The 25,627-nt window shown below is 34.4% G+C and overlaps 1 protein-coding gene across 1 annotated transcript in view; it reads right to left on the bottom strand.

Annotated features, from left to right (window-relative positions):
• LOC115443871 (neuropeptide CCHamide-1 receptor) overlaps positions 1-24,589 on the bottom strand; it is a 165,474-nt gene extending 140,885 nt beyond the window's left edge. Inside the window, exon 1 of the mRNA XM_030169454.1 lies at positions 24,262-24,589. The gene's annotated coding sequence lies outside the window, so the exon portion shown is untranslated. The remainder of the gene's footprint in view (positions 1-24,261) is intronic.
• Between the last annotated feature and the right edge of the window lie 1,038 nt (positions 24,590-25,627).

The raw sequence follows: 25,627 nt of genomic DNA, 5'->3' as shown, positions 1-25,627 counted from the left end.
CATGTATCTAGCGGTAAACACACGACCAGACATCGCTTACGCCACGAGCTATTTAAGTCAATTTAATACGTGTTTTACTAAAGAACACTGGAATGCTGCTAAAAGGATTCTGCAATACCTAAAAGGTACCCTAAACTATTCATTGGTTTACAGGAAGAATAGAGAACCTTTAAAGGTTTTTGTGACGCAGACTGGGCAAACTGTCCAATCGACAGAAGGTCATACACCGGTTATGTTTACAAGTTAAGTGGAGGTCCAGTATCATGGGAATCCAAGAAGCAACCTACTGTTGCGTTAAGTTCGGCCGAGTCAGAATATATGGCATTAGCGTCTGCCACGAAGGAAGCGTGTTACTTACGTCGGTTTATATACGAGATAACAGGTATACTTTGTTCAGTTAACTTAGCTTCTGACAGCCAAAGTGCCATTAATCTTGTTCGAAATCCTGTACACCACAGCAGGACGAAGCATATAGATACTAGGTTTCACTTTATTAGGAAAAGGTATCTAATAATATTGTTAAGTTAGAATATATAAAAGTAACGATATGCCTGCTGATGTACTAACGAAGGCCCTCGGACCTCTAGCACACAAACGATGTGTAGTTAACTTAGGTTTAGAAACTTAATTATTTTATTTGTTTTGTTTCTGTCACAACTGCGATTAAGGGCGGCTGTTGGAGATTGTAACCTTCGTCGTGACTTATTATTTTTATATGTTCTATTTTTAGAACTAATTGTATTTTGTTTGCCATAGTTACTTCTCTTTAGTCCGAAATAAACACTCATGTCAATAACATCTTTTTACTAACTTTATTTAATTACTAAGAACATATACCATATTTACAACAGGTACCACCGCAATGTTTATTTCTGCCGCCAAGTAGCATGGAGTCGCTGTTGTGTTCCAGTTTAAAGGACAGTGTAGCCAATGTAACCACTGGACATAATAAGATTTAACATCTCATGTCTCAGGATGGCGAGCGCATTGGAATATCAAACAATACTTTGTAATTCAAGATGTTGGACGGTGTTTCTACTGTTTATAGGCTATCGTATCGCTTACCATCGGGCGAACGGCAATCTCTTCTCGTCATTCAAAGCAATAAAAAAGAGACATCGCGCTTACTATCATATGCATTGCAATCACTTAGTCTTACTTTATAAAATAATATGTTTTTCAAAGTAATTAATATGGATAATCTTCCTATAACCGTGTCCATTCGTTTGAGTTTGATCATACAAGATTTGTATAATGAATGAGTTAAAAAATAACATTGAAAACATCGTTCTTTTTATTACCTATAAATATAGCTTTACATTCCTTTTTCTCAATATGAACTCGGCAGAACCGCAAACTCTCTTTGAACTACGAGACGTGTTGATATAACGTGTGTAAACGTCAACATGACATGTAAAATATGTCTTGAAAAATAGTCATTTGGAACGAAAACAGATGGAGCTTTTCAGCGTTTTTGTCTATTCTTTTAATAATGACTTGACAAGCCGTTGAGACTAAGCCCCTTATCATATCATAGGAAGGAAAATGCACGGCGAAAATTGGGTGCACTAGTTATGCCTCTGCCTACCTCTTTGACTATAAAGGTGAGTGTGTCAAACTTTCATGCAGCAGAAACGAAACGATACTGTAAAATCAATATGACGAAACTTGATTTTGTTTGTGTTTAGTAAAAATATATTCAATGTAACATCTAAATATAATATTTCACACGATAACGAGTTTGGAAACCAATTTATGATATTTCATCAGGAAAAAACAGAACATGATAAATTATTTTTTATCAATCATAACTGCAAACGTAAACATTGATTTCGATATAATACATTAAAATTCACTTGTGAATTGATAAATTTAAATTAGTAGGTCGCTGTGAAAGGCGGCCGTAGTAGTTGGTTGCAAAACGGACAGCCGAGACGTATGTCCGCAGATTCAAAACCCATGGACACACTGCACACACCATTGACTACTCTAAAATTATGTGTGTATTCTTTGTGCTTTATCGCTTTCTTTAACGGTGAAGGAAAACATCGTGAGGGAACCTGCATACCTGGGAAGTTCTCTATAAAAAAATAGAGGGTGGGTGAAATCTACCAATCCGCACGAGGCCAGCGTGGTGAACTAAAGCCTAATTAATTCCTCTCAGTACAAGAGGAGGCCCGTGCCCAGCAGTAGGTCACAAATTGAGAGGGTTAGGCGTGAGTCCATCACGCTGGCCTAGTGCGATTTTCCAGACTTCACACAGGTATAACCTTGATATTCTAATAAACAACTCTTAATGACATAGGTTTCCTCACAATCTTTTCCTTTGTCGTTAGTTAGCGAAGTCAAAAGAATAAATAAAAATTGTCCTCGCTATACTTATTTTCTCAGCCCTCGGCAAACCTTTATCAAATAACAACTGTTTCTCGTATAATGAGCGAAATTTAGAGGCACAAATAGGTAAGTACTCTCCTCTGCTTAATCTTTATGCCTTTCGTTTAAGGTCGATAATCCCTCACCAATCTTCTGGCAAATGACGTGTCCTTTGAACTATACAATACTATAACATTTTATGTAGATCGGTACCAGGGGCATAGCTACCGTCGTATCAACTGTGCCAGGGTTACGAGGCCCCTGAGCCTTAGGGGCCCCTCTTGGCCTATACCTACTGTACTGCCGTGGTAAGCCGAACAGCGGTATCTAAAAAAAATAAAAATCTTGATTTTTATGTCGTCAGATAGCTCAAAGAAATACCCATCTAATGAACTTACCCAAATAACGGTAACTTGTTTAGAACTTGTTAAAAAAACCTTTAAAGAGTTTCTCTATCTCATTTTTACATACAAAACTATAAAACTATATTTACACAACTTCGATTGTCTCGAAATAAGATTACTCTGACATACCGCTTTTGTGCTTAGCACGGCAGTCGACACTGCAATGTATAGTGTCTATTAAATAGATACAAATACTACTATTTGTATATATTTAATAGACACTATACATTGCTTCACGTACACCAGTAGAGGGTAGCCGTCAATATGTTAATCGGGAGCAGACAGTCGGTGGACCTAGGACAGGCGCCTGCGCATGTAACTGGGTGTTGTAGTGAACCACAGAATTATAGTTAGTGCCTTTGTTGTGAACACTACATTCATAAGAACAAGCAGACAGTACACCTACATTAAACTAAGTGGGTTCCAAAAATTTCGCACTGCCCTGAAGAGCCCCTAAAAATTTTGATATAGGGCCTCTTTCTAGCAAGCTGCCCCATTGATTGGTAAATACCGACAATATGTGGAATTTAATCAATGAAAGTAAAACTCGTTCAATATATTTATAGCTAAAAGTAAACAAAAATGTATCGAATCTATTTCAGTTCGCCCTCCACGCGCTGTACGTGGCAATTACTGTCACTTACATTATTTCATGTAAACGTTGTAGTCACGTCGTCAAATCAGCTATTTAAGGAAAAAATAATATACTAGTTCGAATAGGTAAGTAAAGAATAACTAAGTCTGGACAAGCAATAAATTCGAGGCTGAATTGATAATTTATTGGTGTTGCCTAATTCTGAAGTTTCTTGCTATTGTTTTATAATACGGATTATATATTGTACGACAAGGGCGTATCGAGTAATCGTTACTTGACTAAATAAAACACTCCGTAGAGAAATGCACCAAAGTAGCTAGTTCCGGAGATTTGATTTTCTAGGTTAGTTTGGACATTTTGTAATATACAAGTCAGTACGAGCCGAGAGCGAGACGATAAAAAAACACGTCAACACATCAGCGCATTTATAATGCTCCATACTATGCATTCTGTTATTTTACAAATGTGGAGGTCTGTGAAGATTTTTAAAACTTTAAGCAGTTATAAATAAACCATGAAATACGTTTTAATTAAATAATACTCTTACTGTAACCATTCAACGATAAGCCAGCTAGCCAGCCAAAGCTATGCCATCTAGTCAGTCAACCATGACATTGCCATCCAACCAGGCTACAGCTAGCTGAATGCCAGTGGAGTGGGACAGCTTTTTAAATTTCAATTTCAAAAAAGGAACGATGTTACTTTTTTTTTAAAACATCAAAAATATAAGGTGATGTATTTTCGTGGATTGAGTGTTTGAAGACAAAGATTTATAGAAATTGTTTTATAAAAATCTGCCGTTTCAATAAATAGTATATAGTATAGTTAATGATTTAGATTAACATTTATCCCAAAATTAATAAGAGTAAATATCAAGATTCTTGTAAAATGTTTATTTCGTGAAAGGTCTGATGCGGACCGTCACCAAAATAGTGGGATTATAACTGCGATACATGTCTAACTAACCAACCTTAAATATGATCATAACCTCTACAAAAGTCCAGACTTTTGACAATCCCACAACCTCCCACAACACACGCGTTTATTACAAGTATACTACCACCGAAAATAAATAAGTCCTATTACTTGTAAGTTTATATCCATCTGTTTATACTAACATGCTGCTATGACAATAAAAGTCAGCCGTTCGAGTGCCGACGAATAAACTCGCTGGAGGGAAAACAAACGTTACTTTTTCTGCTATACGCTGAATTATTTTTTTCTTTTATTTGCGGGTACTGTATCGAATCGGTCCGAATTATAATTGTGATTCTAGGTCTTATTTCTGAATTGTTTAAGGGATTAACGGTTTAGAAATTATTGTATTTAATTTGCCGCTTATGTCCAAGAGGAAAAGCGCGATGCATTTTTGTACATTGTAATCTTAATATTAATAATGCACACTAAAATCCACACTGGCAGCTTCTCCAATTATTCGATGTATAAAATAGTTTTGAAAATATTTGAAAAAAGAATTCTATAAAATCTTTTTTGTGCAATCGTTCGAAAAAGGAATGCAGTCCCCATAAGCCATAAAGGTAGATGAAAAATATTTTTGATAAAAGAATGTGAATGGAACGATTCTGAAATGTATCCATCACGATTCACTGTACGTAATAAACTCGGAATGAATGTATGAGTGGGTGGATAATACTGCGATCGAACTAGAATGTTGGCAATACAGACGTAGCAGAGGGTCGCAGTCGATTCAGGTATCTGCGACATAATAGAGTCGTGTATTAAGTGTTTTTTGGTTGAAAAAAAAGAGATTGATTTTAATATCACTATGACGCAGTACACTGCTCTCGCTATTTAAATATATTAGATATTGTTTCACAATGCCAATAATCTCAATAGTAACTAGAGTTTACAGATTTCTCACCAACATGAGAATCACAAGCATATGTCCTCTTACCAACCACAATGTCTTTCAAAGAAACCAACAGATATACCACTCACTTTTCGCCATGTGTATTCCGTTCCATGATGTGATAGGCGTCGAGTCTATTGCTTATTAGGAACAGGCAGAAAACCGCTTATTTAAATTTAAATTAAATCCAAAACCATATTAATCACATTTAGCCCTCGCTAACAACCCAAAGGAAACCACAATGCAATTCCCGATGAGTTTCAAAGAACATAAATCTTGACGTTAACATAAACCATCTGGCTCATGCGAATCTTATTACGAATCTCGTGGATTGGCAGGAAGCATCGCCACCTGTTCGGTATGATCCATCATTGCGCTATTTTTGGCATTGATTGAGAGCCTGTATAATCCGCTATCAAATGTACAATCAGGTGGGAAAATAGCGGAATAGATGAAAAATAAAATATGATTGTAATTTTTTTTTTAAGTTTAAGTCAGATTCGTGTTGTCGCTTTAAAGAAGAAGAAATGCCTTCAGAAACATTGTATCATCATTTATTTATTAATTGTAGTTTTTGCCCGCGGCTCCGACCGCGTGTTTTTTTTTTCAGGGATAAATATTTCTCTGGGATAAACAGTAGCCACTAGCACTTACGAGTAATGTAGCTTCCTATCAATGAAAGAATTTTCAAAATCGTTTCAGTAGTTCCAGAGATTAACCATTACAAACCTAAACAAAGAAACTCACAAACTTTTCCTCTTTATAATATAAAGATTTATAACATACTATGACAGAAATTAATAAAATAAATTACAGAATTGAAACTACAAAATATTACTTACACATTGAAAATTGAACGTTATTTCAAATAAAATATATTTTTTTAACTTGACGGCGAAGAAAATTGGTAACGAAATCAAAGTATATGCAGTTTTAAGTTTTGGATTTGTCGAATTATTATTGTGGCTGGCTGTACAAGAATATTCTTCATGTTTGTGCTATTAGACACCTAGTTTGCGATTAGATTTCTTGTTTATACTCAATAGAAAGTCCTATCCTGGAAGAAGTAAAAAGTTCTGGAAGGGTAGATATAATTTGACATATAACTTGACTGAATCTAAATAATAGATTCAAATTAATTATTTCATTTCTGTACAGTTTTCAAGTATAATCATTTCTTACGTTTATGCGAAACACGATTTTTTTAATTATATTTTTCTTCCGACGTTTCGAAGACTAGCCTTCAAGTCACGGGGCCGATTTTGATATTGCTTATCTATAAAGTCAACATTACAATATCTACCTAAATTTTACAATTAAACAAAAAAACGTTTTCGTTACATCGGGACTAAAAGTAATTAAAAGAGACGCAATAAAATCCGTAAAATAGTTTTATTTCTGATTTTAAGTAGCTTGTTTATCCTTGAATGTATGTGTATGGGTATGTCTGCCAAAATCATCCAAATCTATCAAGCGAAGATTCTGCGGTTCCGTCACTTCCTTTCAACAAACATCGAATCGTCCAAACAAACAAACATGACCATCAGTATATTAGCATTTTTGTGAAATAAATCTTGTGATAGGTAGCAGACATTTTTTTTGTGCTATTAATAATATCAGTACTGTATTATATACTACCCACTGCTGGACACGGGCCTCTTGTCCTACAGTTTTAGGCCTTAGTCTACCCCACCTGCCTAGCGGGCTGACTTCTTTATATTCAAAACTACTACATTATTAGGTCTTAGTCCAGCCTGCTAGCCTAATGCCGGCAGACTTCGCTAACCTTCAAAATTCCTTGGAGAATTCTATAAGTAGGTTTCCCCGCGATGTTTTCAAGAAACAAGACATACATAACTTTGCAATATCAGCGTTATTTGCCTTGGGTTTGCCTTATCATTCGTCTCAGCAGTCTATTCCATTTCCAACTAGGCTATCATGCTATCTTATGCTTGTTTATTTTTAACTTCAGACGTCATATTCTGATAAAGCTCGCAAAAGGTACGATATTAAAAATGTCGAAACGTCTTAGCTTGAGTACAAGTGGTCCTTCCGAATGGACGAATTCTTTCTGTTTACTGTCAACACTTCAAACCGAATTGGATTTGAGAGGCAATTTACTGTTTTAAGCATGCGGTCAGAGTATACATAATTACATACTGCGAATTGATAATTAAATTTTTTGTCAGTTCGTACGAGATAGTATGTATCTAGGTGTGGGATAAAAGTTATTTATACATATGTAGCATCACGCCTTTTTCTATTTCCGGGGGAGACAGAGGTGTAATACACCCAAATTTCGCTATGCTAAGTCCTATGTTACAGGGGGCGGGTCTATTTCCATTGACCGGGCACGTTTCCAGACTCCGGGCTGATACTGAGTAGAAAAAACCCAATATCACTTGTCCCCAATCATTTATCGTATAATTCTTATGTAGTTGATACTGAGTAAATTTATTATCTTAATACTGGTATCAAAACCACTTAAAAAAGTATCAAAATCAGTGCATTTGTATTAAAGAGCTATAAGCCACAGACAAATATACAGATACACAGACACACACATAGACACCTTAAACTTATAACGACCCTCTTTTTCAATGATAGCCAAGCAGGAACTGACACTACATCACTTACTATCGCTAACTTGTGAATACTAATATTACCAAATTAGACTAGTTCCTTAAATAAAAAGGATATGCATTGTTTGGTGACATATTAACAAGTCATGAAATAAATAATTTATTTAAATCTGTAATTTTGAAATACATTTAGATTCAGTAAAATTTCTACCACCAGTTCGAAAAGCTGTTTTCACCAGAGAAAAACGGACAAGAATTCTCCTTTAAAGGTATAAGTAGGTATTTAATACAAAAATCGCATAATCATATGTCTCATCCTCTCCAAGTGACCATCCTGAGCCGTGGTTAACAACCCATTAGTAGGCTGCCTTCGGCATGGTAACTTAATTTTTCAAGGGTTGCGAACGCCTAAAGCGCTCACCCAAAAGTCCGTTGTGTTTGTATAAGCCAACCCTTGTCAAGCTAACAAACGTATGACACGACAATCAAAAATAGTTAAATTAAGTTTTTCATTTGTATTAGTGGTACATGTGCGGACTATTTCATACGAATCGGAGGATCAATTTTTAAAATGTTTATATCGTAATTGTGTTTCTAGGTAGACAAAATACTTGCATGAACTTTTATGCTTCCTCAACACCAAACTTACTAGTAACGTAATTATACAAAATAATAGTAAATTTACAAATAGATACAAATCATTTATTCATACAACACCATGACACAAACAAATACAAACAAAATAAGGAAATTATAAAAACAAATATGACACCAGCACGAGTACACATAAAAGAAATAACAATAAAAAACAAATTTCAAAATTTTTCTTACCATAAATGTATTCCAAGATGAAAATCTTATTAAAAACTAGCTTTTCCCGCGGCTCCGCCCGCGTTATAAAGTTTTTCAGGCTAAAGTTTTTCGTTATGAAAATAGTAGTTTCCCGGGAGCCTATGTTCTTCCCGGGGTCTGAAACTTTCTCCATACCAAATTTCATCTTAATACGTTGGGTAGTTTTTGAGTTCAACACGTTCAGGCAGACAGATGCAGCGGGGGACTTTGTTTTATAATATATTTTTTAGAACTTTTTAAGAGGAACAATCCCGTCATACATCATTGTTGCATAACTTTAACCGTTGACGCAGCGCACGCAACGGAAGCTCTCAAAACTAATAAATTGTCCCCGTTTTTGCAACATGTTTCATTACTGCTCCGCTCCTATTGGTCATAGCGTGGTGATATATAACTAAGAGCACTCCACAAACAAAGGGCTATTCAACACAAAAAGATTTTTTCAGTTCGAATCGGTAGTTCCTGAGATTAGCCATTACTGCTCCGCTCCTATTGGGTATAGCGTGATGATATATAGCCTATAGCACTCCACAAACAAAGGGCTATCCAACGCAAAAATATTTTTTCAGTTTGGACCGGTAGTTCCTGAGATTAGCCATTACTGCTCCGCTCCTTTTAAGTATAGCGTGATGATATATAGCCTATAGCACTCCACGAATAAAGGGCTATCCAACGCAAAAAGATTTTTTCAGTTTGAACCGGTAGTTCCTGAGATTAGCGCGTTCAAACAAACAAACAAACTCTTCAGCTTTATATAATAGTATAGATTACAGTATATCTGAGAAAATTAACTCAACCCTTAAAGCTATAGTCAATAAACTTGTACATAATTAGAGTTGAAAAGTGCTTGCTTTCCTTGCGGAAGTATCGTGGCTTCCTAACCCCAAAGGACTTTGTTACCAATAAACTTTACTGACATTTTCCGGTCCGTTTGAGAATGAGTTTTCTTACAAACACCGGTAGCAAACAGTCGTTTATACGGTTAATTTGATACTAAACTTATTGCTCGATACTATGCATCGTGAACCATCAAAGATTTATTTAAGTTTTCGTTTGTGCTACCACATTTTTATTTAAAACGATAGCTATATCATTTCCGTTTGTAAAATGTTTTTGGTACCCGCTTCTAGTGTTTGACATAAAATTTTATGTATAATTTCTTGTTTTATGTCACTTTCTAAACATATTTATACATAGATAGGTAACAAGTAACCTTAATCAAAAAAAGAAATCGATTATAAATTATGATTACAAAAATATAATTACTAATATAATTTTTTAAATCATCCATTACAAAATAAAATTGGAATTACGATTACAAGTCACTCGAGAAAGTAATTGCAAAATTCGACTACAATTCTGTTTATAATTTGTAATTGTATTATTAATTATAGTTTTCTAATTTTAGTTAGTAATCGATTACTTTTTTGATTACGATTACTGTGAAAATAGATGGTAATCAACCATCTATTTTCGTATGGCGAGAAGTTGAAATAACACAAGAAATTATACCCAACATGCCACACACTGTTCGAATGTATTTTAGTAATCAGGTTTTTAACGCCATACTCTTAGTTAAAATTATTGGACTATCGGAAAACTCCAAATATCTGATTTTAGACGAAACACTTTAGTTTATTGTATAATTAAATTTTAAGGTAACTCAATTTCAAACCTAAAATATAAGAAGCACTCACAATCATATAATTACGATTACTAATTAGCGTAATCTCGATTAACCTTTGCAATTGATGCGAATGTAATCTTAATTACTAATCTAATCACAAAAGTATTCAATTACGCCCTACACTATTCTTCATACTAGAGATTTAAAGATTTTCCCTTCTTCTAATAAAACTATCATAATTATAATGTACATAAGTACATTATAATTATATTATATGGATACCATATCGGCTCGTTCCAGCAAATCCCGATGCGAATATAAAGCTCAAACTGCAAAACTAACAGTTGCTTTCGTAATGCCGGCCGCTACTCTCAAAGCATTTAACTGCACGGTTTATTACCTCCACATTTCGCAGAGCTCACACCAAAAAACGCGGTAATCTTGTTTATCAAAACACACTTTACTTTAGCCTTGGAAATGTTTTTGCGTTACCTCTTAGGGCTGCCACTTAATGAAACACGTCTGTTCGCTTCAAAATGCAATTATGATACAGCCGTCACGCTTTTATTCCATATATCTAAAAGAGAAAAAAATCCTCTATTTACTTATACGGCTATCAAAGTTATCCTTCAATTAGAACGCCCGTGATTGTAAAAAGACGGATTAGCCCCCGTAGACGGAATAAAGCCCCCTAACTAGTGGCGTAGCTATCGGAGGGCTAGACGAGGCAGTACCCCTGAACCCTTGCGCTCAGGGGGCCCCTCAGACTCTGACTTACAAACTATAAATTGTATTTGGTTTTTAATTTTATTACGGAATCGACTGTATTACGAAGAATCTGGATAATGACAAATCTGGAGTACCTACGTCGAATTCGGAATACGAAGAATACGGAACAAAGGATTTTAAATAGTCGGGGCCCTAGTTTTTTTTTTGCTTCAGGGCCTTTAGTTACCTTGCTACGCCCCTGCCCCTAACTATAGGTATTTTTATATACGCAACAGCCAGATTATAGAAGCCGATTAAGCCGTTTAAAATGTAGTATAATCAATAAACTTCTATCAATATAAGATATAAGCTAGGGATATAAGCTTGGCGAACTTACAGTCTTGTTGCGTCTTTGCGTAACTCTTCGGGGATGAAGGCCTGATAAGTTTTGGAATGAAATAACTGATTGCTTCTCGAAAAGCAAATACAGAAATATTTAAGTAAAGATGAAATATTAATGCTTAACTTTAGGTGTCCTTATTTTATTCTAATTATTGCTAAAGTTAAGGTTATAAAAAGTCAGGGACGGTTCTGAGCAGCTATCTTAGTGCAACAAGATACCCCGGGGCCGTCCCGTATACGGCGAAGAAGACTACCGAGGGTTTTGGTTGGTATGCCGTAGTGCGGTACACAGGGGCTAAGGACTCAGTTCAAAGGTCGCTCAGATGATGTTGTACACCCGAATGTCTAGGCTGTAAGACCAGGGAAACCAAAAAAACCGTTCCACACACCCCCAGTGATGGTAGCGATAATGTTTTTTTTTGGCCACGCAAAAAAGTCTTTAAAAGTCACCTGATTCTTTCACTGAATTTTGAAACACACACTGAAAACAATTTTTTTTTACCATAATATAAATATAATAGTTTAAGTTTCAGTGACAACCCTAATTCTAATGTTAATAAATCGGTGTGTATTTGTAAGACTGCTTCTCGATCACAACCAAACGTAAAAAAATCAGTTAATGATTCTGAGTTGGACGTGTCGATAGATTAATATGACACGAAAATTCAGAGTGTCCATGACGTCAAATACAATCAGCGTATCTTAAACACCTTATACGAAGTTTTGACTTGAACTATTTCTCTTTTTTATTTTTATATGCTTAAATTTTTTTTCTAACCTTGAGCATGTTGTGTTTGCCTGTTATTAGAAGTGCAATTAGTCCAGATGTTTCTTTTTGTTTAGTTATTCGTAGGTAATATTGTAAATTCTGTTGGTGATCCCTAATAACTAAAAAAAAAAAATTGAAGTGGAAATCAGTATGTCACAAAGTCTTTTCCGCGTAATTCCCGACCCACGACATTTTTACAATCACGCGACCTCTTCAACAGTAATCGTTATTTTTCTGTAAATTAACATAAAACCGTAATGTACTGTACGTAAACCTTTCTCAAGAATTGCACTCTTTTGGTAAAAACAATACAAAAATCCGTTAATTAGATTTTAAGAAAATCGATCACAATATACAAACAGACAGCTTTTGGGGAATTACATATTTATAATAATATCAGCCTTGTATTAAATACTGTTTCACTGTTGGGTACGTGCCTCCTCTACTACTGAGAGGGATTAGGCCTTAGTCCTCCACACTAACCTAGTGCCGACTGGCAAACTTCAGTAATAAAACTTATGCCTGTTTCCCCACAATGTTTTTCTTCACTGTTAAAGCAATCGATAATTCAAAAAGAATACCCACATGACTGGAAAAGTCAGAGTGTGTGCTCTTGATTTTTGAACCTGTGGACATTGGCAGTCAATTCCACTTCTTACTCGCTTTTGAAACTTTTGAGCTCATAAAAATGATTAATTAATCTGCTATCCCTTGACAGAATTTACAGGCAAATCACCTTACGAACCAGCTCCAAATTAACGTATACCAGTCAGGAAGACATATTTATTTAAAACTTTTTGGACACCGAAAATGTAAAAAAAAGAAGACAAATTTGTATACAGACGGTGGAAAAGATTACACTGGTGGTACAAATGGCGGTGTTATCACTCGAGGCGATCTCTACCAGACAACCATTGGATGGAGATGATAAAAATAGTCGAAAGGGCAGTTTAGGGCGTACGTAAAAAAGATAAAAAAAAAATAATAATATCAATATTCATCACTTTATAATAGTTATTTAATGTTAATTCGCGTGTACAATTTGAGGGTAACTGTACCTACATTTATAGACGACAAAAAAAAAACACATTATTTGATGTAGGACTGATCAAAACTGGATACGTTCATAAAAAATCTGACTCTAAAAACATCGTCCGTCTACGCTGCATCTTAGTTGTTACTCGAAGTGCTATCTTCTCGAGCGAGTAATCAATAACAATAAATAAGCCGCACGAGGCAATACGTAACAGACATTATCCGGGTAATAGAATATAATCCCTAGGGATCAGATTCAGGAACCACATGTAAAGCTCTTAAGTTAATTATGAATACTGCATATCAAATATCTCAGGGTAAATTGCGCTTAGAAAGAAATGCAATTCTATGCGAGGAATATCATCGTCCATTTCTGCCGTCAAGCAGTATTATGCTACCATCGTATTCTGGTTTGAACGAAATTGTAGTCAGTATTGGCCAATAATTTGTTAGGGTAATGAACGTATTGAATGTCACCAAGCCATTGCTTTCTATTATTGATTGCTTTTTATGTCATACCATAGGGGAACGGTAAGCTCCTCTTCTCCTCGCTCCTCCTCTCTAAAGCGCCACCGAGGCATATTAGAATCTTAAGATAAATATCAAGTTCACGGATAAAGTAACAGCTTCGGTAAACAAGAAAACCTTTTTGAAAACGATTACACATAAGTTTTAAGATGACTCATCATTCATGTATGCAGAAGCATTATGTTCAAACAATAATTGTAGACACTTGGTAACCGATGTAAAAGAGTTACAACGATACAACAGCCCATAAACAGTAGAAACACCACCCAACAGCTTGAATTACAAAGTATTTATGGTATTTCACTGTGCTCGCCATCCTAAGACATGAGATGTGAAGTCTTATTATGTCCAATAGTTACACTGGCCCCAATTTTCTTTAAACCAGAACACAACAGTGACTACAAGTGGCAGCAGAACTATTTCTGCTGCCACTTGTAGTCACTGTTGTGTTATTGGTGGTAGGTCTCTCATATGTGAGAGTCCGCCTGGGTAGGTACCACCGCAATGTCTATTTCTGCCGCCAAGCAGCAGTGTGTAGTCACTGTTGGGATCCGGTTAGAAGGACATTGTAGCCAGTGTAACTACTGGACATAATAAGACTTAACATCTCATGTCTCAGGATGGCGAGCGCAGTAGAATACCCAACAATACTTTGTAATTCAAGATGTTGGATGGTATTTTGCTGTTTATGGGCGGTCGTATCGCTTAGCATCAGGCGGACGGCAAGCTCGTCTCGTCATTCAAAGCAATAAACAAAAATTATATGTAAATGATGTATGTAAATACAGTCAACAAAATATCGGTTACAGACAAAGTCACATTCAGCCACAGCTATTTTCCATCTACATTCCAATGTATTTCATACACGAATATGTCCTTTTTATGGTGTTCGTTCTTATCGTTTTTATAACACGCAATAATATCTTTAATGTGTCTAGATCGTAATAGTTTAGCAGTATTTAGGTAATCTTCGTAGTAGATAATGAACTTTCTAATGACAGTGTTAAAGATTTTTATGCCATAAATAAGTGGATTACCTAAAGGTGACCAAGATGAGCTCACACTTTTATAAGATAAGAGCCCTGTTAATAATATAATTCTTGTGAAGAACTCTTAAATATGTAGGTTTCTTCATGATGTTTTTTGTCATTATAGGGAACAATAATTGACTAACACACGTAAGTTCGAAAAGTCATGTGTGTCTTGAGTTTTGAACGGGAATATTCGTCTCGGTTGACCATTTTATTTGCAACTAGGCTATATCATGCCCTCCAGTGGCGACAGGCGAAATTTTTCTAAAGGGAACCAGACACAACATGTAGGTACTATGCATGGATGCAGTCTGCAAATCGTTCTAATGATAATTAGAATCTAAATTCTACATAAAGGATGGTAGGAATCGAGTTATATGGACCCTTCTCCACTGATGCCTTATGTATTAGATTTATTATTATCTAAAGCCGCCTAGTATAAGATAATATCAAGGCAAACTTACGTAAATAGAGTACCGGACCCATTTTTTATCTTTACTATTATCAAATATTTACATAATATAAATTATAACACTGAAGGAATTATTAAAATCCGGTAAAAAATCAACAAGTTATAAGTCTTTGAATTTCGGTAGAAGGGATAATTAACAAGAAACAGAAAAGAGACGAAATACCCACATGTGACGTCATAGGGTATTACGACGCGTGCGAAAGAAAGAGATGAAGCGATATCCCCACATCGCGCCCACTTCTGCACATTACAATATTTTAAATATGAATTACTCGCTCATTCTTTAACCAATTTTTATGCAGTTGTTGAGTGTTTCTTTTTCGTATTATTAACCATTACATATAGAATAATGTACAAAATCAAGCATAAGCCGGTCCCCTATTGACAGTTTGCTATTGCTTTCAAACGGTGAAATAAATTTCCACTCCCGTCTCTCCTGTTTGACAATTTACTTTTCGTTTGTTTTCAATATTGATGGTACCGATCGAGGTCATGCAGTAAACCAAATCTTTCTCTACTATTTTGTTATGGGTACATAGGATGAAATTAAAGAATGCCTTGGTGTCGTAGGTATGTTGCGTGGGCGGTAAAACACCGCTCTGAAGTCGCAGGTTTGAAACCTGCGGGTATGTTTTGCGCAGTATCAACCCAAAGTCTGGATTTTATGCACGATATGAACAGTTTCCTCTCTATCACATCATGGGATGGAACACACATAGCGATATTGAAATTCTTTATTGAAATATCAGATGTGACTTAATTCTAAATACTTAAAACAAATTAATATGAAACTGAGATTCTTAATACTAGAATTCTTAAGGGTACCCAAACTAGGCATAGCCTGTTTTTTAGGCCATCAACGACAGAGTATATCTTAACTGCGTCTTAGGAACAAAGGTTAAATTAAAGGAACGGAATACTAAACAATATACGAACTTATTGTGTATATAATAAAAAAGTGATGATTCCCTAGTTGCATCACTACGTACCCCCTCGGAGGTAAAAGCGTGATGTGCGATTGTTTTTATTTAGAATGAAACCATCAGTTTTGTGTCAAAATCAGACGGTATCGCGTGTTATTAATACCAAAGCGATTTGACAGATATATGGGCCCAATTTCAGAGTTCGCTTGTCGTGTTTCGTGATCACCTTTCATTGTGAGTTTAGTTTTTGCCCTATTTGATTTTGTCATTTTTATAGTTATGATGGAAATAAAATATTATTAAGATTAAGATTAAGTAAGCGACGACAGCATAGTTGAGAGTGCAACGGAATGCCGAGACGAATGTCCACAGGTTTAATAGCCAAGGGCACACATCTCTGACTTTTCTAAGATTATTTATGTATTCTTTATGAATTATCGCTTGCTTTAACAATGAAGGAAAATATTGTAAAGAAACCTACGTACCTTAGATATTTGAGGGAATGGGAAGTTTACCAATCCTCATTATACCAAGATGGCGGACTATTATCTAACCTCTGAATAGTATAAGAGGCCCGTGCTCAGCAGTGGGACAGTTGTTAATACAAGCTATAAATCAGAATACTAAATTATTAAAATTAAGATGGGTAACTAATAAATAACTACTTAGTGGCTATAGAAATAATTGTTAGATTAGGTACTTTAAAACATAACTTCTTATTATAATAGAAGTGAACAAAACATAACATAAGTGAAGCTAAGATACAAAAATACCTTTTCATATAAACTTTCTTAATAACATTTTTTTGTAAATGTTGAAAGCGCATCGCAGTCGCTTTAACTTTAAAATGTATGGACAGAATTTTGGAATTTTGACCTTAAATGTATTCAAACCTCTAATAGTTCCATAGCGTTATAGTCATTGGGATCGATTGACATCAAAAGAATTATTGCATAAATTGCCTATTTTTGTTAACTGTTGTATTTTCCAAAATCTGGGAATTGAGATTTTAATGATTTTAAAAATTTATGGACAGTGTCCTAGGAAAGTTTTCTTGTAGCTTCAGCGGTTAAGGTAGCTGCCCTTGTTACCCCATCTGAAAAATCCACCTGTATAACAGCTGGTGCGAAGAAGTCTTTATTGACTAGTTTTTGTTCGCGGCACTGTCTATGTATAATAACTTTCCTAGAATAAGTATAAGTTCCATTATCAGTTTATCCAGAAAAAAAGTCAGGATTTGATATATCTATGTAAAAAATTCATTCAAATGCATTTACGGGTTATAATTTTACTTTTTACAAACATTTCTTCAAAAACTTTCACATTTATCGCACTTATTACTAAAATGTTTTTTTTCAACAGTAATCGACACTATTGTGATAATTTTTCAAAAGTAATGAACAAGAGCCCCTACTTATAAGTAAAATATTTGTTTTTAATAATAATCGAACTCTGTTATATCTCTTTTAGTAAGTAATGAACAAGGTAAAGCCTATACTTGAGACGATCAAGGCTGTGATAAGTGACCACTACGGCAGCACCTTGAACTTGACTTAGATATCGTAGTTTCTTTTGACACAGAACCTACACAACTGTCTTATCAACAGGGTCTTTTCTTAAGTCTTGCACGGCAAAGTAACTCCACTGTATAGGGCTACGATTGTTATTGTTTCAAACAATCAAGGTAATCAAACATTGATAACTAATCACATGAATATTAAAGTAATGGTAAATTCTGAGCCTTATACCACAACATCTAAAGTAGGGCACCTTATTTAGTCTTCGCTGTAATATGACAGACGTGCCAGAATAAAACAATTATAATAGTAAGGTAGTATGACCGGAGCCCGATACCTGAAATGGCCCACCATCCACGTTTTAATTTTTTTGTGTTGAAATACTAAAATATACCTTTTTATCGAAATGACACTATTTTTTGGATTTTATCGCGGTATTTATATTATAATTTCCTTCAGACGATTTTTTAAATTCATTTATTATGAAATTAATAAACATATAGTATTGTTTTTGTATTATTTTTATTATTAAAATATTGTAATTGTTTTATTAAGAAATAATAAGAGAATCCTTTGACACAATATTATAACTTAATCAAAGGTATGTCTCATTGATTCTTTATGAAACAATTTTATGAATATTTTAAAATGATGTGGGCCATAAACGGTTACCTTACCTTATTTAAATTTAAGTTTTAATAACCTTTAATTAGAAAAGCTAATACTATGTCAATAAATGGATGTGCTATTCCATTATAATCATTCTACTCACAAAATGCAACAGAAAACTTTATAACTTCAAGTTATTTTGGAAATCATCCCCATTCATACTACACGTACAATACTTTCCTCATCACGACTTTACCACATAAAAAGATTTCTTTTCCTCATAGGAAAAAATAAGTAAAGTTTCCCGGTGAAATACTGGAACAATTTATTGTTCCAAGTTTCTTCAGGTACCTTATCTGTCAAACTAAAGCAGTCGAGAAAATAAAAAACATCTCGGAAACAAATAATAATGTAATGTTTGCTAATATATAAAACTGAATAGTCTTTGTTTTTGCGCGAATCTAAGGAACTACTGAACGCATTGTTTTTTTTTTTTTACTAATACGCAGCTACATTACTGCTGAGAGCTATGGGCTTTTTATCCCAAAAAAAAACATTTTCATGTCGGCGGAGTCGCGGGACAAAGCTATTAGTATTATACATTAGTTAGCACACCTCTGTTTTGTGTAACTCCGCCCGTGCAGTTGACATTATTATGCTTTGGACAAAGCAATTACTAGGCTTGAAGCGATTTACATATCGCTCGATCAATACAAAGTACTAAGTTAATTATTACTTCGCAAAAAGAGATTAAAAATTGTCATGTTGGTTAATACTAGAAAAGACAAATTCATGGCTCCCATATTTATCGGGTTAATTAAAATTTTCATTAAAGAAAAGTAAAATCCTGTGGTATATATAATTCAATTTTCATATCATATAGCATACAACCTTGTCATAATGAGACAAAGATATAATAGCTAATGAGAGGCAGTGCCCGTTGAGACAAGAATCATAAATTCCCATGTCACTAGTAGTTAACAAAGGTCCAGGTGTAAAACAATAAAAATCCCCCAAGGTCCAGTGTTTAACTCACTTACCAAAGACCCGGGCGGGAAAAAGGACCTCGCTTAAACTTTTTGATTGGAGATGCTTTGTTAGTATCACAGGATTGCTTAAAGGTGGGTCAGGGTCTGGAGGTCTTGATCTCGGCGGCTACACCGCCTAGCCTTACCCTACGACCTGTTTGAAGCGTTAATCTCTGTAATTGGCTTTATATATATCAGATTCGCATAAATTGATTTAAAGTGATATTGTATCCATTAATTATAAATACATTAAGTACTGAAGTTTTTTTGGGTAAAGAATATTGATTAGCGTATACTTTTGCTGGTGGTAGGATTTTATATCCGCCCGTATAGCGAACACCGTACACATGGTGTTAAAAACCGCGATAGTGGCCCACGTAAGTGTGTCCGGGATCAGCCTGTATATCCGGTTCCAAAAGGTAAGCATAATTGTGTCGACTAACGATTGTATATATTTTTTATTATTATATATTCGCACTAAATTACAAAATTATCAAAAAACACAAAAAGTGAAACTGGGATTTTAGGTGAAAATATTTTTTATTCATGGATGATTTTTGACACAATCTTAGCAGAGATAAATACGATTATGTGTTTTTTTTTATTCACGCATCTCAAAGTGACCCTGTATATTAAATCATAACAGATTTCATAGGCCATGGGTGTCATTCTCCCGTGTAAATAATGCTTACGTCATCAAACAGCAATAACGACACTATGAAACGTGACGTCACTACTCTGATTTATTACCCTGCGAGATTAGATTGGCCCACGCAAATAGATATTACTTTTTCTAGCATATTTCATATTCGAAAGTTAAAAGCCTCCCGTTTTATCTTGGACTATGAATTTGTATATTTTTACCGGCTTCAAAAAAGGAGAAGGTTGTATTATATATACCTACACGTGTAGTATAATATTATTGTTACAATTATAACACAATTTTGGTGTATAGGTATTAATGACATAGTAGTATACCTATACACCAAAATTGTGGTGTAAAAAAGGTGCAAAAATATACCAAATTGAAAAAAATAACATGAATACTTAGCCATACTAAAAAAAAGAGAAAATAACTGTGTTTCTGTTGCGCAATCGCTACTAAATCAATGTACCGATACTCATGAAATTCGATATCGAAATAGTTTGAGACCCTGTCAAGTACAAACAAATTTATTCAAATTATAATTTCTACTTAATTAAGTACATAATAAGACAAAAATTTAAATAATTTGGTGACTATAATATGTATCGCCACTAGCCTGATTTTAATGTTTTTTTGTTGTAAAGAACCTTTATAGCTGTACTAAGGAGCTACCATAAGCTGGCGAGGACAACATTAATCGGCAAACATGTTGAATTGACACAAAAAATTATAGTTGTTTTCTATAAAAATATATTATCGTCAAGTCAAAGATTATAAGCGACGATTGTCTAGTTTTCTAAAATTATGTGTATATTCTTTGTGACATTGCTTACTGTAATGGTAAAGGAAAACATCGCGAGGAAACTTGCATACCTGAGAAATTCTCTATACGAATTTGAAAAAAATTGTTTGAAGTCTACCAATCCACACTGGGCCAGCGTGGTGGACTAAGATCTAATCTCTCTTAGTAGTATAGGAGGCCCGTGCCCAGCAGTGGGATAGTATATAATACAGGGCTGATGTTATATTATTTATATTATAAAAACGATTTAAAAATAGGTAAGCCCATTTCACTCGCTAAACTATTATCATCTGAACAAGTTAAAAATACATAAACCATTATAGCAAGAAGTCTTAAAATTAGATCGGCAAAGGTTTACCAAATATTATTATGCCTAATCTTTGTATATTCTATTATGTTGTAGATTTATAAACCACAAAAATATTGCAATTATATTAAAGTGTATAAAAATATTGATATTGGGAATCCAATTGGAATTCAAAGAATTCAATAAAATTCAAAGTTCATAAATCTTCAATTACAAATTAAACAATTTTATGGTGAAATAAAATTGAAAAGAATTTATTAATTAACATACTCTGACGTTAAAATTCTTTCTAACGAATCCACAATTTTCTAATAAACAAGCAGTAATCTATACTATTATATAAAGCTGATGAGTTTGATTCTTTGAACGCGCTAATCTCAAAAACTACTGTTTTTTATTTATTGCTGCCTGAATGATAAGACGAGCTTGCCGTTAGCTTGATGGTAAGCGATATGACCGCTAATAAACAGTAGAAAGTCCGTCCAACACCTTAAATTGCAGTGTTGTTTGGTATTCCAATGCGCTCGCCATCCTGAGACATGAGGTGTTAAGACTCATTATGTCCAGTAGTTACACTGGCTACAATGATAATCAGCGGAATGAGCATCAATGGAAAATGTTGGAAAAACGGAGAAAATTTATTCCTATTAAGAACTTCCGTTGCGTGCGCTGCGTAAACGGTTAAAGTTGCGCAACAATAATATATGACTGAATTGGTTTTATTAACAAGTTCTAAAAATGTATTATAAAACAAAGTTCCCTACTGTATCTATATGTCTATCATAGCCCGATAAACTCAAAAAATACTCGACGGATTTTGATGAAATTTAGTATAGCGATGGTTTGAGATCCTGGGAAAGACATAGACTACTTTCTACCCCAGGAAAATATATAGCGGGACTTTTATTCCGGAAAAAACTTTCACATGGATGAAACCGCGAGCGAAAGCTAGTGAAAATATAGCTTAAAACAGGAATATTAATGCTCATTTCAGGCCTGGTTGATGAACATCATTAAACATGGATACTATTTAATTATAAATTAAAATTTTAATCGTTATTAAACATGTACCAGAATACTTTCATATGTATTTATTGAGGAATTCCAATGATCGCGCAACTTTCAGAATAGCGGAAATTGAAAGCGAGCGTGTTAACCTAAAAATATTGAAATTAAATTATTTTACGGAATTTTATCGTTGTTTTATTATATTATAATTTTCTCCCAACGTTTCGAAAACGGCAGCCTTTGTGGTCACGGGACAGACTGATATGCTGGTAACCCGAAAAGTCTGAGTTACAATATCTACCCACATTTTACAATTATACAACATTTTAAAATCATAAAATCCGCAAAATAGTTTGATTTCAATGTCTAACATTCGCGTAAATATAACTTAAAAATGTATTTCGTAAATGTATTCATCACTTCTTATTAACTTACTTAAAAATATGTTATTACTAATATCATAAATGCAAAAGTTTGTGAAGATGTTTGGATGTTTGTTAGAAGTAAACGCAGAAACAACTAAATGAATTTTGATGAAATTTGGCACATTAGTACACCCTGTCCGAGATTAACATATAGGCTACTTTGTTTTAACTTTGATTGACGAGACGAGCTTTCCGTTCGCCTGATGGTAAGCGATAAGACCGCCCATAAACAATAGAAACACCATCGAACACCTTGAATTACAAAGTATTATTTTGTATTCCACTGCGCTCGCCATCCTGAGACATGAGATGTTCTTATTATGTCCAGTAGTTACACTGGCCGCATTGTCTTTCAAACTAGAACACAACAGTGACTACACACTGCTGGCGGCAGAAATAGACATTGCGGTGGTACCCAGGACTCTCACATATGAGAAACCTGCCACCAGTACACCTGTTCATCCCGTTAATTTGCTCACATGGAAAATAACTGACTATTTAAATCTGATTATTATAAAGAAGGAACGGACTGCCAAGACGAATGTCCGCAGGTTCAAATCCCAAGGACACACACCTCTGACTTTTCTAAAAAAAATATGTGTGTATTCTTTGTGAATTTATCGTTCGCTTTAACGGTGAAGGAAAACATCGTGAGGAAACCTGCACATCTGAAAAGTTTTCTATAGGAATTTCGAAGGTGTGTGAAGTCTACCAATCCGCACTAGGCCAGCGTGGTGGACTATGGCCTAATCCCTCTCAGTAGTAGAGGAGGCCCGTGCTCAGCAGTGGGCAAGTATATAATACAGGGCTGATATTATTATTATTATTATTATAAAGATGACGCTGGCATATCACACGTTGTATTAAGAATAGCTTCAAGGGATTTTTAAAACAAGAAAGGATTTCACGGGGCCGAAACCGCGAGCAACACTTAGTGATTATGACAGTAAAATCATAATACAATAGTAATAATTTTGATTTTATAATAGAAATCAAATCGTGCAGGTGCACAATTTACTAAGTAATAATTTATTGTTTAACTGTTTGTGATTTTATAATGGGGTGCTTAAAGCATTTATTAATATTAAATTGGTCTTGCAAACGTATCGTTATTTTTATTCGTTTTAATATTTTGATTGTTTAAACGAAAACACGGTATATTTCAGTCTTCCCTGGGATTGAATCTCAATGAGTAATGGGTATCTTTTTTTTTTATATTCATAAAAAAATATTCGATTATGCCTTTATCGATCAAAGCTTAATTCCAGGTAGTAAAGTTAATATGCTGGAATTTAGAGAATATTACGAAGTAATAGATTATTATTCTAGGTATCAAAGTAGATAGTCTGGTATTAAGAAAATGTAACGAAATCATAGAATATTGTTATAAACAGTTACATGTCATAATATTTATAAATATTTTATAATACAATGATTGCATAACATGCAAATTATAACAATAAATTATATTTTCAAATATTTTGACAGTGCTGGAAATAGTAGATAACTAAAATCATCATCAATCGAATTATTTAAGTACGCTATAAATGAAAAAAAAACATTCAAAAATCATTTCTCATTCAAAATTACACGACACGCAGTATACATAACTTCGAAGTATATTAAAACTCAATGATAGGGAATAAAGTAGTTATTAAACATATTAATGATTCGAAGTATTAATGAACTAAATGATAGTGAATTAAAATAGTTATGAGACGTATGAATTATAACTTTCAAACACTTACGAATACGTAGAGAAAATACACGAACCAGCACTTAAGTAAAGAGATCTTGCACTCAGTAATTAAATTAACACAAAACTTTTCAACCGACACGTACTTATCTTCCGCAAAGTTTAATATCACTCGTCTCGTTAACACTTGCACTGAATTTAGATGAACTCAAGTTTTATTACGTTACATTCATTTTAAACATTTTACATTCGAAATTTAAAAGTTTAACTTTCGCACTGGTGACAACGAAAAAAATAAACCCATAAATACTTTTGAAAATGGAACACAAGTCGCGGAAACTTCGGGCGCGTTCGTGGAGACTCAGTCGGCCGTCGCTCGCGATCGCCAGTGTTAGACTGTAGCTCTACGAGCGCTCTAACTACAGACTACATAAAACGCTACGAGTAACAATGTACGATTCTATGATTTAAAAGCTGGAAAACTTAACATATTATTTTCTACTCGCGTATTGTTCTGTTTCAATGTTTTTAATATGCAAATGTTTTTTTTCTGCACTAACGAGGCTCGAGAATAATTGTATGTTGGCACGAAAATGTGAAGATTATTCCATTAATTAGTTTTTGGGTGTGTTAGCTTAACGTATATGGGCCATTATCTTGTTAGAAGCGTATCGTTTATCTAACGAATGTGGAACTAATGTATTCTCAGAACATGATCTCACAGTGAGTGTCTACGAAGGGAATTAATATTGAATTTAAAGGACACGTAATAGTATTTTGAAAATTTTGTATGATAGTTAATGAATTTAAGATAGATATCCTCATAGCGGTGAAGGAAAATTATATTTTACATTATCATTCATGTACCGATGTACAGACATCCACACAAGTAGCTGAACAAATTCAAATCGCTTGTAAATTTTTATACTTTTAACATTATTTTTTAAAAATATAAACTCAAACGGTTTTGCTTTACTTCGCATAAAGAAAAAAAATAATTCATTAACGTGTTAAGGCGATTTGAAGTTTTGAATTTATTGAGCTACTTTTGTAACTGAGTGTACTTATTGCCAAGATTTTTTTTCATACATATTTGCGCAAAGTCACCCCGCTGCGCCTGACGATAAGTGGAGTGGGGTCTCAAATAGAATGTCGACTTGAGAAGTGATTACCCCTCACCAGTCGACACAATTATGCCGGCCTGTTAAAACCGGATGTAGGTACCTACAAAGATTGATCTCAGAACGCGACACACTTACATGGGCCACTATGGCGAGTTTTACCACCTTGAATTAACACGCCGTAATACACTGTAGCTACTCTAAGAGAGTTCGTCGCAACGGCATCACTTTTATAGTAAAAAATATTTTCACGCATGCACGTTACTGGCACTAAATTAGTAATAAAAAAACAGAAAA

The sequence above is a fragment of the Manduca sexta genome, chromosome 10, assembly GCF_014839805.1.
Source record: "Manduca sexta isolate Smith_Timp_Sample1 chromosome 10, JHU_Msex_v1.0, whole genome shotgun sequence".
In the NCBI taxonomy this organism is placed as follows: domain Eukaryota; kingdom Metazoa; phylum Arthropoda; class Insecta; order Lepidoptera; family Sphingidae; genus Manduca; species Manduca sexta.
Note: the sequence above shows the minus strand (reverse complement) of the source record. Positions and strands in the feature narration are given on the sequence as shown.